This window comes from Spea bombifrons, chromosome 1 (assembly GCF_027358695.1).
Source record: "Spea bombifrons isolate aSpeBom1 chromosome 1, aSpeBom1.2.pri, whole genome shotgun sequence".
NCBI lineage: Eukaryota > Metazoa > Chordata > Amphibia > Anura > Pelobatidae > Spea > Spea bombifrons.
In genome coordinates this window covers 146,778,465-146,796,133 of record NC_071087.1, presented here as the reverse complement: position 1 = coordinate 146,796,133, position 17,669 = coordinate 146,778,465, and positions in this window count along the sequence as shown.

The following is a 17,669-nucleotide window of genomic DNA, read 5'->3' as shown; positions in this document are numbered from 1 at the left end:
TGCTTCGCTTGGAAGTAAATGTACTCTGTAATGTGTGTTTTGTGTTTGTTGCTATTGAATTCAAACAATGAGATAGTTTAAATCTACAATAAAAAAGAGCAATGTTTATAGATTCATGGAAGAAGTGACAGTACTTGTGTTAGTGTTAGGTCTTCTGTGTGGCTCATTTGAATTCATTAACTTTGAGTGACTTAACAGCAGAGCTGGCGCCACATGGAGTCCAGAGGTTTTCCTCATTTACTGAAGTATGGCAGCTCAATATGACACCATTACATTATTAACTGCTTGTGCTTGTGTGTTGGTAATTTCTGTATTCCAGGTAGGTATTGGATATATTGTACTTGCAAACAATAATCTCGATCATATACATTTTACACTGCCTTAACCCTTTTCTGTGGGTTTACAATTTTTGTAGTATACAGATAACAATATGGCAAAAATCTGTATATGTGTTACACATTAAATGAATCATAAAACGCATAACAATCAACATAAATTGTTAGCTGTAACTTAAACATAAAACATTTTTCTTCATTACATCAAATGTTTTGGCACTGATAAGGGACGTGTTGATTACTGATAATTTCCCTTCCAGCAGAATGTGTAATGTAAGGCAGTGTCTGCAAAAGTCATAAATGTATTGGACATAAAGCCTATTAGTAATTATTCTTCTTTTATGGCATTAACGCTTCAAAGTCTTTCTTTTTCATTATACTAAACCACTTTGCACACAGATTACATTCCCTTTTTTCCAGATGCAATTGAAGGACACATTTTGAATGCCTTTGTTTTGGAGTTCATAAATTAGTAGTGTTTACAGAGCAGACGTTTAGGTGGCTTAAACATTTTAGGGGTCCTTCTCTAATCCATTTAGTTGCCTATAACATATATGTTTAGTCTGTTAAAAATCCATTTTGGTTTTGTTACATTATAATGAATCAGTGTCATTCTTGTTAGTCCTTCCCCTCAATTATTATATGGGAGATGAATAGATAAATAGGGGCATAAGGAGCTGCAATTATTGTGTAACGGTCATAGGTTCGTAAAAGGACCCCGTAGAACATCTTTGCATTCATAGAGGTCCAGCAAATACCATTAGCTCAACACAAAGCAACACAAGCACTTACAGACATTTACCTTATGTGGGACCTGTCTTCAGAGCTGCTTCAATGAGACCCAAGCTGCCGCACCATTACTGCGGGGTCACTTAACCTTTCGTTACATGACTGCACTGAGCTCTCAGCAGCCAGGTCCAAGTGGTTAGAATTGTTTGAAGACTTCAGACTGGCCCAGGGGGGACATTGTCCTCCTGGTCCTTGGGGCAGCCCGCTCCTTTAAAAGACATGTTACGGTCAGGTTTGAAATGTTTGGGCCATTAAACAATGTATTAGCTAAGGATTGTCACTAAATAAAATCTCTAGAATTAATATTACTGTCTAGGCAAACATTTGAGTTTGGTGGTGATGTTAAATATTTATTTAAGATGGTATCTTCAGAATGTATAGCTCTCTGAACATACAGATCAGTGACATTTCAAGATGAATTAAGTTTTACACTGATTCGACTTTCTAATACCCGTTTCTCATAGTGGCCATGATCATTCCAACCTAGATGGTTGATATACTATAGAATTAGCCAGAATCCTAAATGGTTTGCTGTTTGAGCTGAACCATTCACTATATTGAATATATTGGACTGCTGTATCTACAATGTCCGCTGTACACATTGCTGCTTTCTTTGGTTTACTAGCTTCAGATAAAGTGCATACTTTGCATTACTGTGGTAATACAGTTCACTGTGCTCTGATTCCATTTTGGGGTTTTCGAAACAATTTCTAAAATTCACCAAGCAAGAATGATTGAACTGAGACAAAAACAGACTCTGATTAGCACAGCCAGACTACTTACCACAAAGAGATGAATATAGAAGATAAGGCTAGCTAATAAATGCATTTTTTCTGTTACTTCTCTTTAAACTATGTCCTTAATGCTTCTAACAACATTTTTTTCTATTTTTGTAAAATTCACTATTTTATAAAGCACTGTAACAAGGATATGTTACAAAAAAAATCAATTTCATATACTATTTATTTTATACTGATGCTTGAGCCACTCAACTTTTTTAATTCTCATAAAAAATATGGTGCTTTAAACTTTATAATGACATAACATATGGATAGGAAACTTTAACAGAAGCAGCTCTTTTAGTAGTTAGGCTGTGTGAAAAAAAAAACAGGTTCAGATAAATCGCTTATAACAAGAATGTGTAATAAAATAGGATATATTCTTGTGTGTATAGGTGACTATATGAATGAATGTATGATCTGTGTAAAAGAATGAATGAATTTTGAAAATGGCAGATGGTTTTCACATCTGTAACTAATATGTTAAATGCAAACCTAAGCTCTGCTCCTTATAAAATCTAATCATACTTTCTAAAATGCTATTCGTATGCATGCCTCTGTATGAAGCTAAAGAGTGTTTTCCACCAAGCTCTTTATTATAGATCCTTCAGGTTTTTATTGTTGGCCCAGATAGTAACACATAGAAACAATAACAGAAATGTGGCTGCCACTGGACCAAGATGATTTTACTCAAAGTATTAGCAGTCAGGTTTACTAACGCTAAAATCATTTATAACATGTCTTTATTATTTAGTAGGTGCATATAGGGTTCTGTAGAAATGAGATCCAATCTTTGTTTAATTAGAGGAGACGGACAGTGGAGGCCAGCGATACTTCCTGTTGAATGCTGTCATTAGAGTTTTTTTTCTTCCGCAGAAATAAGCAGTGCATCCAAAAAATAAAAAGATGACATGGAGATGAAAAAAAAGAAAATATAAATATATGAATTTGATCATCTCCAGTTATGTCCTTTTTTTAAACTCTCTTAGTAATTTAATGAGCCTTCATCTATTTCAAGCAAGTTTGTTTTATTAAACCCCACTGCCAGAAAATCAACAGCTTGAACTAAAACCCTGTAAGAGAGAAGTGAACATGTGAGGAGGTGAGCTATCTCCAGCTATTATCTCATTTTATGAATGTGAACATACTGGATTAAGCCATGGAGAGTCCCATTGCAAAAGTCCGGGTCATTAGTTACCCAACAAAACTATTGTATTGGTACAACGGAAGATAATTCTATTCATGTTTGTCAAACTCTTTGGCTATCATACCCATTAAAATATGCTTTTGAAATCTTTGGGTGAGGTCTATGAGGGTCTATGAAAGTAGCGTAACAGCCCACTGCTGATCCATACTATGGTAGCCATTTGTTGCCATTATTTAACAGGACCACACATAAAATACATTTTCTATCAATTGTCATGATAGTTTCCTTGCATTTGAACAAGCTTTGACATAATTAATGTATGATTTTTGGGAGAGGTTTTGGCATTCAGAAGTAATAAAAAATGTATTCCTAATTCTAGTTTTACCACCATAATTTTCCATGTCAATAGAATATCATATGTAACCACTTCATGAGAATTTGGGAAGGCATTATTCATGTACATACGGTAAAACGTGTTCTAAGATACAAGCAAACAGGGCTCCACCGGTAATATAAACCAGCCCTGGAAATAACGGAAAACCAGCCCAACATTTCATGGGACAAACCATGCATTTATAAAGAAGATCTGAAGAGCAAATTTAGTTATAAATAAGATGCATATAAAAAAGCAGTTGCTAATATCACTCTGGTCCATGGCATCATTCAAGGGGTTAGAACCATCTTTCTAGGAGAGCACTTGTAGAATTCCAAATAATGCTAAAAAGGATTAACCATCTTCAAGTTTACTTAAATAGATTACTGAAAAAAGTTATTTCCTCAGAAATCACTTTTGCTGTAGATGACAAACTGGCAAATAAACTTGTAGCTCCAATAACAAAAAATAGAGCTAAATTGTGCATTCCACATTCCAAAACAGTGGAAATTATTCTTTAGAGGTCAACATGTGCAAAACAATTCTTAACCAATACTTGATTTTATAACAGTCCTAATAACCCTTCAATGTTCAGAATAATTGTCTAAGCTTATTTCAGCAGTCTAAAAACATTTATAGGTCAAAGTATATAAATATCTTTGGCATGTCATAATGTAGGACTCCCTAGTAAACAAACACATCAGTGAAAATCACATGCAAGCCATTCATTGTGTGTAAACATTAAATAAGAACCACAAAGGAAAATAGAGATCAACTGAGTAACACATGCAAACTTTGCATTTTGTGTATAGATCAAATGAGAACCACATGGAAACATAGATCACCTGAGTAACGCATGCACACCCTGCATTTTGTGCATAGGTCAAATGGGAACCACATGGAAGCATAGAGATCAACTGAATATTACAATTAAACCCTGCATTGTGTGCATAGATCAAGTGAGAACCACATTATATAGATCAAATGAGAACCGCAAACCCTGCATGTGTTTTTTGGATAAACATGTGTTTGCAACTGGTTGATACCAATGAGAGTATTTTTTGAAGAAAAGATCAAAAGGTTACATAATAAAGACAATTTTTCACAGCCTTCTTTGCTGTATATATATATATATATATATATATATACCCCCCCTCCTCATCTCCCACCTATGCCGACGCATAGTGCTAGGGGGCACGGAAGCCGAGGTCTGAAGTGACAGACCTTGCGCTCCCTTAATGTTTGGCTGGATAGAGGTAGATACCCTACCAATCAGCTTTAACTTTCTGGAAGCTAAGCCTAGAAAATTTAATATAATGGAAACTGAAAAAGAGGGTTCCCTAGATTTGGAGCTAGTTCGATTTTCTGTCATCTTTTAAAAATTTTACATCCATATAATTTGTTAGATTTTTCACAGGTGACATAGGACCATCTAATTTTGACCTTTGTTCAACAGAATTTCCTTGAAAAAGGCCCAAAGATTTAGCAACAGTGAGATTGCGTTTTTCCGGATTATACGCAGTGACCAGAGCTAAGTGGGTTGTTGTCTTGGCTTGGGTTTTTGTTTGCAATACTGTGCATGCATTTGTATTAAGTACTAACATATTATGTACACCTTTACAGTATAATAAAAGGCAGAATAAATACAATAGTTAGACATTATGAATGGGATGCTATAGGTATGAATACATTAGGAAAGGATGTCCTTGCCTTGAAGAGCTTATAGTTTAAGTAATAGTCTCTCTTTTGAATGTATTCATGAAGCTTGACCCATAAGAAAAGTAGACTAACCCCATTATTTTGGAGATCACTGACATTCAGCACAATTTTAGTGTTTCTGAAATTCTCTTGTTCAATGCTAACTTGACATATATAAGGTCTTATATATATGATACGTCTATGTATATACGCCACTGCTGAAAAGTTTGGGATCACTTAGAAATGTCCTTGTTTTTGAAGAAGCAAAACAAGCAAATTTTGTCCATTAAAATAACATCAAGTGGATCAGAAACAGGGTATAGACGGTGTTAATGTTGTAAATGAGTATTGTTCCTGGAAAGGCTTATTTTTAATGGATTATCTTAATAGGTGTACAGAGGCCCGTTTATCACCAACCATCACTATTGTGTTGCAATGGCACGTTGCGTTCGCTAATCCAAGTTTAAGTTTAAAAGGCTAATTGATCATTAGAAAACCCTTTTGCAAATGATGTTACAGCTGGAAATGTCCTTGTTTTCCATGAAAACGGCTAAGTGACCCCAAACTTTTGAACAATTCAATTGCAAAACAAGCTGAAATCTTTGAGTGGGGGTCTGAACATCACCTATCAAAAATGGTCCAAGGAAGGAAAGGCAGTGAACCGGCAATAGGGCCATGGGTGGCCAAGGCTTATTGATGCACGTGGGGGGCAGACCAGTCAGGGTGCCCATGCTGACCCCTGTCCACTGCCAATAACTTGTAAGCATTAAAACTGGACCGCGGACCAATGATAGAAGGAGGCCAGGTCTAATGATTCAAGTTTTCTTTTACATCAGGTGGATGGCCGAGTGTGTTTACGTCACTTACCTGGAGAACACACAGCACCAGGATGCATCCATGGAGATCCCACCTCGGAAGGATCTGCTGCTAACATCTTGGTGCCAGATACTACAGCACACCGTCAGAGGCTCTAGTGGAGTCCATGCCTTGACCATTCAGGGCTGGTTTGGCGGCAAAGGGGGCAAAAAGGGGACCTACACAATATCAGGTACAATATTAGGCACCCGTATTAGGTAGCCATATGAGGCAGGTGGTCATATGATTTGTTAATGTTCTGCATGACAGATGCACTTCAAAATATCAAGCTGCAAAAGCCATCATAAGAATATTTAATCTCAAACATCTTAAATGATAATTCACTGGATTTTAAGTGGTTCCAAGCTGTGTTTTGAAATGTTTAGGAAAGCAGCCATTATATTATTGCATTGCTGTAAGAGTAAAATGGTAATAGCATTGAGAATAGTATGATTAGATTACATACTCATTACACAGACTAAATTGTCTTCCATTATAATCATTCACTAAGGCAAAATCTGTTATTCTTAACTACCTTTATAGCTCAAATATTCATAAATAATTCTGCTTTCCTGCGCATAGAATTACTTGAAACATTAACATGGATTTTTGGTCATCAGTTATATACCTCTTTGGAAACAAGCTATAGATATCCTTAAGATACATTTTATTTATAGTGTCAGCAGAATCTGTAGCACTTACAGGAGGGAGAATATAAACTAACAATAATGTAAATTTAGAATAGCATTAACACACATTAAGATGTACTGGTACAGATGCAGAAGAGAGCCCTCCTCTTATGAGCTTACAATCTATTAGTTTGTGGGAGGATGAGACAGAATGTGAGAAACTGCTTGTGTGAGAATGACTGATGTGGAGAAGTCAATGGGGTTAAGACAGGGGCAACATCAGAGGGTATGCCCAGTACTGGGGGCCCCAACCTACCTGCTCTCACATCTGCATTACATGACCCCGCGCTAGACACTGATGTAAAGAAGGGCTCCAATTCCAGCTCCGCAACCCCCCTCCCTGAACATACCGCTAGGCTGGCGCTATATGATGTCATTTCCTGTATGTATGTTAGTGTGTGCAAGTATTTTTTACTGCGGGCGTAAGTACGTATGTGTGTGTGTGTGTGTGTAGGAGACGGAGCTGTGTCCGTATGTCAGAGTGTTTGTATGTTAGTATGTTAGTGTGTGTAAGTACAAATGTTAGTTTGTGTGTTAAAGTATGTTAGTGTGTATAAATATTTTAGTTTGTGTCAAAATACTGTACATATGTGTATGTTACTGTGTGTGTAAGTACAAATGTTAGTTTATAAGGCTAAGTATGTTAGTTTGTGTAAGTATGGTACTATGTGTGTGTAGGAGGATCTTTGGATTCCCAACCATATGTCTCGCAGGGGGGGCACAGCGTTTTTGGTTAGTCCACTGAGCAGAGAAGCAGTGGCACCTTGCACAGATTGTACAAGGGGCATGGAAGACAGGCCCCAGAGAGCCTAACACTAACACTATACGTACACACACAGACACACTCTAACATAATATAGTGAGTGGGTGTGTGTTAGTGTATGTTGCTAGTGTATGAATGTATTGGCCGTGTTCTCATAAGGTGTGCTTATAGGTAGAGCAATGGGTGGGGCAGTGGGATGGACATGGGGCTGGCTAAGGTAAGGGGCATATGGGCTTAAGCATATACTGGGCATCAAGATTTCTGATGGTGGCCCTGTGTGGAGACCATGAATTGGTGGTTTCTGTGGCTCTTGGCAAGATTGAGTATATGCTTTTAAGAAAAAGTAGATTTTATTAAGCTGCACCCAACTTGAAAAAAAAACTGAAAAACATCTCTTCGACAAAATATATAGTATTTCTGAACAAAAATACATAATTTTCACTAATTAATCTAAAACTGTAATGTCTGTAATACTTACAGAAAACCAAAAATTATCAATATTTGTTCTGACCAACATTTGCATAATATAAAATATATATACTTTTAAAGTGAATGTGTTGCTTAGCTTTTGTTAATATATATATATATATATTATTTACACACACATATACATAAACAGACTCGATTATTTTGTGATTGTCAACTGATGGATGGTGATGGACCTTTATTTGTAGGCATTTGCAAATGTATGAGTGAGTACTGATGGTGCAGAAAAGCATATGTACAGTAAAGCACCAAACAAACAAAGCTTCATCCAGGATGGAAAATGGCAGATGGCCAACCCTAGTCACAAAAGTCATAGCCACAGGAGAATGAAGATCCCCAGGTAGGAGCAGTGCTGTAAAAAGATGACTGTTTATTTAGAATAAGTTTAGCCGTATTTATTTAGGTTTTTTTGTGTGTGTGCTAAGCTTCATCCTGGATATCAAGAGTGTATACGAGGCTTTTCTTTATTGTGCTCAGTATGTTTAGAATACTTAGGACAACCTAAGATTTAGCACAATGTATTCCTTTAATCTCATATGCTTCGGTTATCAGGTATCAGAAGAAATGGAAGATAAAACTAGTGATATTTTACAGTTATCAGACAGTAATACAGCCCTAAATTGGAAATAAAGTTAAGTACAAATCTTGGATATTAGGAGTAATATGTTCCAATATTTGCGCACAACAGTACTTTTATAGACTTGGCATTTTTACTGATATGATAAATGGCGGAACTATTCTATTTTGAAAATTGGAACAAGTGTGTTGTTTCTCTTTATTTTGCCCTGGTAATCCCTGTTCCATATTTATAACGCTTTATTAGCTTTATCAATTATTTTCTTGGCATAACTTTGTTGCTAGACATAAAAATTTAATATTTCTTTTGTAAGAGAACTTAAATTATTTAACGATGGAATACTGTGTACCAGTTCCCAAAATAGTACTTAGCAAAACAGCAACAATGGGAACATTTAAAGATAAAGGCCGTAGTTCCACTCGTAAAAGAATATATATGTATGAAACTTTAAATGTTGTGTACATTTTCAGTTTTATTTTTTAAATAATATTAGTCACTTTCATATATGTTGACTGCTTTATGACGTGTATGAAATAATTCATTTGTGATTCATTAATGATTCATTGAAAGAACGCTGCAGTGCTGGAGCATAGTCTTCCATCCCTTGGGCTCTAGAGATAGGAGACTAGTTGTGTTCCCTTAGTCCATAAATCATTGGCCAGAAGAAAAGTCCACATGGTAAATTATCCTACTTAAGAAGCAAAAATGAAATAAGAGCCCCGATTTATAAATCCAAGCTTACAGAATAATGACATATTGTGCCATCAAAAGCCTAAAGTTCTATCGTGACATGCAAGTGTAAAATTGGATCACTTCTCCTTTTCATCTCAGTGAAAGAGATCTGCGTAGCCCTCATCTGCAACCTTAATCCTTAGAGTGCCAACCCTGTATGGGATACGTGGTTGGCCAAGTGGACCCATATTTGGTACCACTCTATAACATTTCTGTACCTTATCCCTGCTCGATTCCTGTGTCTTTTAATGAATATGCAAGGCAGATTCCAGTACAGATAGAAGCCTTGCCTTTACATTTAAACATGGTGGCTCTGATCAAGGAAGAGAGAAGCTTATCGATCTGCTGCTTCCCTTTAATGTGTAACAGAAGTGGCCAATTTATTGTTGGAGAAGCCTACCAGCAGGCAGATACAATTATGCTTGTAACATAACAACTGTCAAAAGTAGATTTTTAAAACAATAAAAATGGGCAAATAAAGACTTATGAAATTAGTCATGGGAGTTTTAGTCTTCAAGAGTACAAAAGATAATCACACCCGTGGATATGTGTATTCTATCCCTAGATTATGTTCCTTTGGTATAATTATTACATGCAATATGTTGTTAAATTTAAACAAGCTTCATGTGCAATGTACGTAAATATACGTAAATCGGACTTTTAAGAAAAAACATTTAGTTGTTACTTTTATTATTTATTTTGAAATATAAAGAGAAAAAACATGCACCTTTATACCAAAAGAAGGCATTTCTATGGCTGGGCCATGTATTCATTAAGTTAATTAATAAGCCTAACCCACAGACCGGCATTAGGGGCTTTCCATATAATATCCTCTATTACATTACAATCATTTATAGAGTGCCATCACATTATGTAGCACTATTACAATAGGGGAAACAGAGTGAAATCTGTAGCGCTGTTAGTAGGGATAGTGGAAATTAACAACCGCATTCAAAATGACAATACAAATTGACAATAAGGGTAACGCACAATAAGACACACTTTTACAGAAGTAAAAGGCCTTACTCTTGCGAGCTTACAGTCTGAAATACCAAATAGTAAATTCTCGTGTTCTGGTCCCCTATCTGTTTCCATGTAATTAAAGTGAACATATACATTAGATCATTTTCCCAAAAATATAACAAACACATACTAGAGAATTCTTATAATGCACCAAAAAAAGGAAACCGCATTAAAACAGCTGTGTAGCTATAAGGGGTAGAACTTTATAAGGTTACAGAAGCAATTGTGGATAGGCTTAAGACAATCTAGATTATCATTAATGTTAATATAAAAGAACATCAGTATATATGACTTGTTTTGATTAACACTCAACTATAATCCAGTAGACATATTCTAGTGTGGTGAAGCATGGAACACCAATAAACGGCATGTCAGCCAGAGGAACCCCCCTGAACTTTCAGTAATTGTTATGTACTTATAAGGAACGATTAGGCTAATCATAGTTTTGTCTATAAAATCTAACCACTGACCAACTATGGAAGAAAAATTAAACATTTTGCTGTTGTTAAACCTTTGTCTACAATGTTAAACTACAGAAGCCAGAAGGTCTCTTGGAATATGTATATATGTTTGATAATTGCATTCCTGAAAGCAAACTAACCGTTTAACCCATTGAATACTAGAATGGTGATCAATGCCTTGCGAGATGCTCTTGCTTCCTGAAGTGGCCAAAAGGGTTAATTGATGGGAGAAACTCCCTAGAAATACATAAACAGTGACATTTTTGGCTGAAAGAGCAGTGGAAATCCAACAGTATAACACATAACTATGATGAAATACAGTCTACAAACTCATGGAAGTACGTGGTAAAAGGTTTCTTGCTTCCATGTTGCCAAAGGTTTTTTCTACATAAAATTTATTACAGAACAAATCAGACTGCATTTTTCATTCTGCTCTGTTAAATGATTTGCTGCAGCAGCAATACCAAGGCACTAAAAAAAAAGACACACACAGTACAATAACTCACAATAGTGAAAGTATCGTTACCGAATATGGATGAAATAAGATAATTCAGAGTATGTTGCTTAGTAAAGGGTCGGACTCTTTAAAAGTTTTACAAATCTGTTCTATAAAGTATTATTTAAAAAACAAAATCAATGAAATGAATCACTGCATTGAGTATTGTTTATATAATCTACCGTGTTCATTTTATTTTTCAAAGTATGTATCTTTAGGTATTTTACATATATTTTTTTATGTAGTCATACATATATTTTCACTGCTCTTTGTCCAAAAAGGCTACCCTAAGTAGAGAAGAGACTGCATCATGTTGGTGCCAATTTTTAAACAAGTTCATAAAAGGACACTAGAAAATATAAAGCAGTGAAGCCTTTGCAAAGACTGTGTCCAAATACTTCACACGCAGTAATAACAGATGGAGTAGTAGGGAGAATCTAGAATCTGTCACAACTAGAATGGGGTACAACCAATAGGTCAAAAAGGTAATGGTCATACTTGGGAACTCTGTGTTTGACCCGGAGTCTCAGGTTAAAATGCTGCTTTCCCAAGGCTTTGGGTCAGTTTCTCTTTTCTCCAGACAGAGGATCGACATAGAGCAACACCCATATCTCATCTACTAATCAGCCTCCCCAACAAGTGGCTAGCACCATTCATGTGTGGCTAACCCTGGCTTATGCGTAATTAACATCACCCCTACGTGACGACACCTGTCCCCAGAGGCAGCGTTAAGGTAGCTCACCCTGGGAAGTTCCCAGGTATAGTGATAGTGTGTGCTCAGGACTGGCCCCAGACATGCCTCTTTGGCACCTTTTCCTCATGTTGCTCACAGCCACTGGATTCTGGGTGTTGGGTGACATCATCTCTTGCAAATTCTGTAAGTATCAGTAAGGATAAGCACAACGTAATGCAGCATTAAACACAGAAGTCATGTTTTCACAGGGACTAGTTAGCAGGGATCTTTGATCTCCCCAACTGGTCCTAATGCACCCAGGCATCCAGCTGTGGCCCCTGCCTAAGTCACCTATATGGTGGGGCTGATTCTGTAAATGCATATTATCTGTACTTTTTCTACCTTAAATGGCAGTAAAGGAGGTTGATACTTACTGTTTGAGTGCAGCCTGTCAGTTCATAGTTGTGTAGTGGATGCAGGGAAGAGAGGAAAAGGAAGGGGTGGTCCAGCAAGGTTACTGAAATAGGAGAATGGCCCTCTGGACGCCCCTCTTTTATAGAAGACTGCAGTGGAGTGGCAGCTTTGGAGACAGCTTTTACAGACCTTTTGGTGACATATTTGGGTCATCTTTTGTAAGGGACAGACTTACTGATATGGCAGATGAAGGGCTGAAGAGTCTGCTCTCCCAGATCAGGGCCTCAGCTCTGGAGCATGGCACCCCATGGCTCAGTGATCAATTGGGGCAACTAACAGCTGGAGGCCCCAATTGAGCCCCAAAGTGGTAATGGGTGTGACCCTGAGGACTAGGTCTGGTGAACAGAGTGGGAGCGGAAGAGCGTACCGTGGTCAATGAGGCGTCTCATTGGTAGATGGGCCCGCTGTCTGGCCTAGTGTGTCTGCTCCAAATGTGATGCTTCTTTAGCTGGCCCTAGTGGGACACAGACTGTGGCAGCACCAGTTGCAGCCAGCACAGGTGTGGGGGTAGCACTGGAAATTAATAAAAAGGGCCCAGGACAGGTAGTGGGTGGTGCAGGTAAACAGGCAGATTTTGAAGGTCCCCTGGGAGCGCAATTTGCAGCAGGAAATAAATGACAAAATATAGAAAGGAGAGTACACTGAAATCTATTCCTTACTCCCTTGGAGCATTTTAATCTGAATAATATTTTAAAATATATTTTTAAGAAGGAAAAAGGGGGGGGACTGGCTGATACCCCACACTTTTCCCAATTGGCTGCAGGCATTTACTATTTTGGCAATCATTATTATTTTGTTACATATATAATATAAATGAAGTACAGTATATGGAGGGCAAGCATGGCTGCGCTATGATGAGCAATTCTGTCATCATAAGGACAGTGCTCTGTGGTTAAAGGTTACGGCCTCGGTTAGAGCAGCAGAGCATCGCTTTCAGGGGGAGCCTGCGGTTCAAGTTGGGTGTCTTTGGCTACACTTAAAAAAGGATATTACTGGCAATATGATCGTGCAAATGGGAATCCTCCTGCAGATACAAGCATGGGTGCTCATGGTGCTCAGGATTCCACCCCAGTCACATTGCCTTAAAAACTGGTAAGGACGAGACCGGTAAGGGACAGGGAGCTTCTGGAAAAAGGGAAATGCTCCAGTAAAGATACGCACAATGGAGCCGTGGCTTAGACTTTATAGCTTAAAGGAAATGGGCTTGTTACTAGAGCGTGGTTTTAAGGAATCTCTAATCTGCACTCCTTTATCACAATGTAGTATCCACAAAGCTGGCCAAGGAGTTTATATTGGGCAGCATGGTGGGTCTGTTCACCTCTCTGCACATGGATAATCTGAGGATATCTCCACTGGGGGGTAATCCACAAGAAATAGAAGTGGAAGTTCTTTCTGATCCATCATTTGTCCTACCCAAAAAGGGGGTTCTGTCAATAATGGGGGGCCTTAACCGGGTGAGGTGTTATGGCAAAAGAGCACTGTTAGCCAAGGCCGATGTGGAGGCTGCTTTTCGGCCGCTGGTGGTACATCCCGTGTGCTTTCATTTGCTGGGTTGCTTTTGGGTTGCTTTTTTTCACAGATAAATGTTTGTCCATGGGTAGCACTATATCTTGTGCATACTTTCAGGCTTTCAGTTCCTTCCTTCATTGGGTGGTTAAAAGGGAGGTTAGGGTGCAGTCAATTATCCATTATTTGGATCACTTTTTGTGCATAGGGCCAGCCACTTCTGAAGTGTGTGGGGTGTCGGTGACCAAGTTGAAGCATGTTTTTGCTTGATTTGTGGTTCCTCTAACAGAAAAAAGGAGGGTCCATGCACCAAGTTGAAAGAGTATTGAGATTGACACTGCCAATATAGTTTTTAGCTCCTCTTTGATAAAGTGAAAGACTTGAGGCACTGGGTGGGCCTATTATGGTCTACTAAAAAGGTGACCCTGAAACAGATGCCGTATGAAAGTGAAATTTTGGCTGCCAAATTATCCTCATGGGGCGTATATTAAGCAGGCGACAGGCAGTGGTATGCCACATTTATAATTATTGATAATGGTACCCTAGGGGCAGGGTCTCTTAGGGAACGGAATGTCTTGTGTGCCAATCCACCTGCTACAGTAGACTTACTGCTACAGTAATGTTGGCATGGGTTATATTGGAAGGTTGCCATGATTTAAGTTGGGTTTTTTGACCCAGTGTTGAGTGAAGGTCAGTTAGACAGTCCAGAATTGAGCCAAAGGGGAAAATGCATTCGGACTACTCTAGTCACTTGTGTGAACTAGGAGATGTTGAAGGTTAAAGAGCAAATCCCCAATGGTATGGTAACAGCAAGAGGTATTGACCTACACATTATCCTACATAAAAGTTTAAATTTGCATTCATGCTTTCTCAAGGGCTTTGTAGGTATACACTTACTGGTTGCTGTAGAAGCTGCACTTATTACTGTCACCACCGGGGGGACCTCTTCTAGGGAAATGAAATATAAATTTGTGGATGTTCTAAGTTATTATTCATTGCATGTACCTGAGAACCTGCCACACTTTTCATCTGGAATCCAAGAGGTTGAATTAATAGACATATATTTACATTTAGTTAAAATCCAAACAATGCATTGCGCATGATTGTTTGTATTCTAATAGGTATGACAAAAAAATTGGTAAAGTCTATGATGATTTTAGCTAGAATTCTCCAAACACTTAAAATTATTTGAGCTTTGTAAACCTTAAAGTAAATGTTTTAGAGTGAAGGACAAATATATAATATTTTACACTTGTAGAATTCCAGCTCCACACCTGCATCTGAGAGCAAAACCACATCGGAAAGGGAAAGTATACCATATTCAGTCTACAGAACAACATTTTCTCAAAAGGAAAGGGCATTATGCTATTCTGCAGATTATTATAGAATTGTAATTTGTAGCATAGATAGAAGTATCTGTTTAGATGGTGAGATCTTTGCCTAAAAAATAAGTAAAAATAATAAAAACTAAAAAACAGTCAATTTCTAAGGTAAACAACGTCTGACAAATGCTAATCTTAACACAGACAAGGAAAAGGCTTAATGACTTATGTTCAAGGTGTTGAATGACAGTTCTGAGTAAAATAAATATTAAACATTTAGTTAGTGTTGATGTCTTATGGATCGATGTTGTTGGTGAAAGACCCAAACTGTCTAATTATCTTCCGTACAATATAGGATGGATATCATCTCGTTGTTAACAATACCCTATAAAGGGCCATCACAAACTTGGAGAAAATACTCGCAATATATTATTGGGAGACACTTGAGAAACAAACCAAGAAATAGAACATCTATGAAATTGACCATAACCTAATATGCAAGAGCAGGGACGTGGGAAGGCTGAGGCGAGAGAGGCACTCACATCGGGTGCAGCTGCGAGGGGGCGCACAGCCACCCGATCAGCAGCAGCCTCCAGGACTGGTTGGGGAGATCACGACGCTCTGCATCAATAGCCGGCGCATAGTGATGAGGGAGCGCTAAAGCAGAGGCCTGGAGTGACAGTCCACAGGATGGAAGATGATGGATGATGATAAAAGTAAGAGATGGGGAGAAAGGGGTGCAAAGACTCTGTATATGTGTGTGTTTGTAAGCTGGTGTGTGTGTGTTTGGGCGGTGTATGTGTATGGGCAGTGTATGTGTATGTGCAGTGTGTGTGTATGGGCAGTTTATGGGTATGGGTAGTGTGTGTGTATGGGCAGTGTATGTGTATGGGTAGTGTGTGTGTATGGGCAGTGTACGTATTTGTGTGTTTGTAAGCTGGTGTGTGTATATGTGTATGTAAAGGCAGGGGAGTGTGAGGGCAGTATATGTGTATACACGTGAGTATGGACAGGCTTGTATAAGGGCAGTGTATGTGTATATGTGTGTTAATGGGCAGGTGTGTGTAAAGGCAGTGTATAGGGGCAGTCGTGTGTAAGGGCAGTGTATGTGTATATATGTGTGTGTTTGTAAGCTGGTGTGTGTATGGGCAGTGTGTGTGTAAGAGCAGTGTAGGTATTTGTATGTTTGTTAGCTGGTGTGTGTGTGTATGTGTGTAAAGGCAGTCATGTGTAAAGGCAGTGTATACGTATATGCGTGTGAATGGGCATGTGTGGTAAAGGCAGTGTGTAAGGGCAGTTTAATTAAAATGACCTCTGTAAAAAAATAGCTAGGGGCCACAATTTTCCATTCTTGCCTCAGGCGCAAAAGGAGATAGCTACGGCTCTGTGCAAGAGACCAAAGGAAGTCACTCCTCTAGGAATAACTAACTTAAAAAAGTAATTGTCAGCCCAATTCTAATATGCATGGTTCATTCCTAAATGTCCAGCGCTTTGCTAATGCTTAACATCGATACACTTTTAGGTTTTATAATTAACATATCAAGAAAATATTATTAAAATGAATATTTTTTGTTTCTAATGCTGTAGGTATAATGTATTCCCTACCAATGCTTTTTACCGTGGTCACTCACAGAAGAAGCATTAGAAGGTTTATTTATTGTCTTGCCCATATTTGATGTGGAAATAATTACATTTGTTGCATTTCTTACAGAACCCTGAAGCTTTAATATCTCCTAAAATGTAAATAAATCACGCAGGAGGGACAATCACACACAATAAAATCTGAATATATCAATTTTGCGGATTTTATTATGACGCATTTTTAAGACCGTTAAAAAGCAATGAGTCGTTAAACCTAGCTCATTTTTCTAGCCTCTGTGTCAAAACAAAGATAATGGTTTCTGTGAAACACAAAACATATAGCTTGTTGCTAGCAGAAAATATATAGCTTGTATTATTCTTTAAACACAGCAAAAATGAATATGTACATTCCTGCCGCATAGCTTAACGCAGCACGTGACTGACGGGCAAACTGTTAAACTTAGCTTTAGGCAAGCACTTTTCCAGATTCAGTCAGCCTTGCAACGCATGTTTCAATTGGCTTCCAATTCTGAATAGTGGAAAGGAAATGTCAAAAGCTGGTATGTGTATATTGGAAAATAAATATGTGTGCAGAATTGCCTCCCATGAGTGTTTGCTGGCACTAAGGCAGATCGAGGCCGAATCCTAGACAAATTATAGCAACAGTAAACACATTTACACATTCCTGTACAAAACGCAAAAAGAAGGATTTACTGCGGTGTTAGCAATGTACAAACTAGGAATGAGCAAACGCATTCATCGTTTTATCTAGAGTTTTACAACCAAAGTAGTAAATAAATTATAATATTTTTCTGGATATTGCTTTAAATATTCAGAGCAGGTCAAGAATCAAAAAGTAACATACTTTGTGACTTTGCATTTGTCTGAAACATGCCCATATTCACGTACG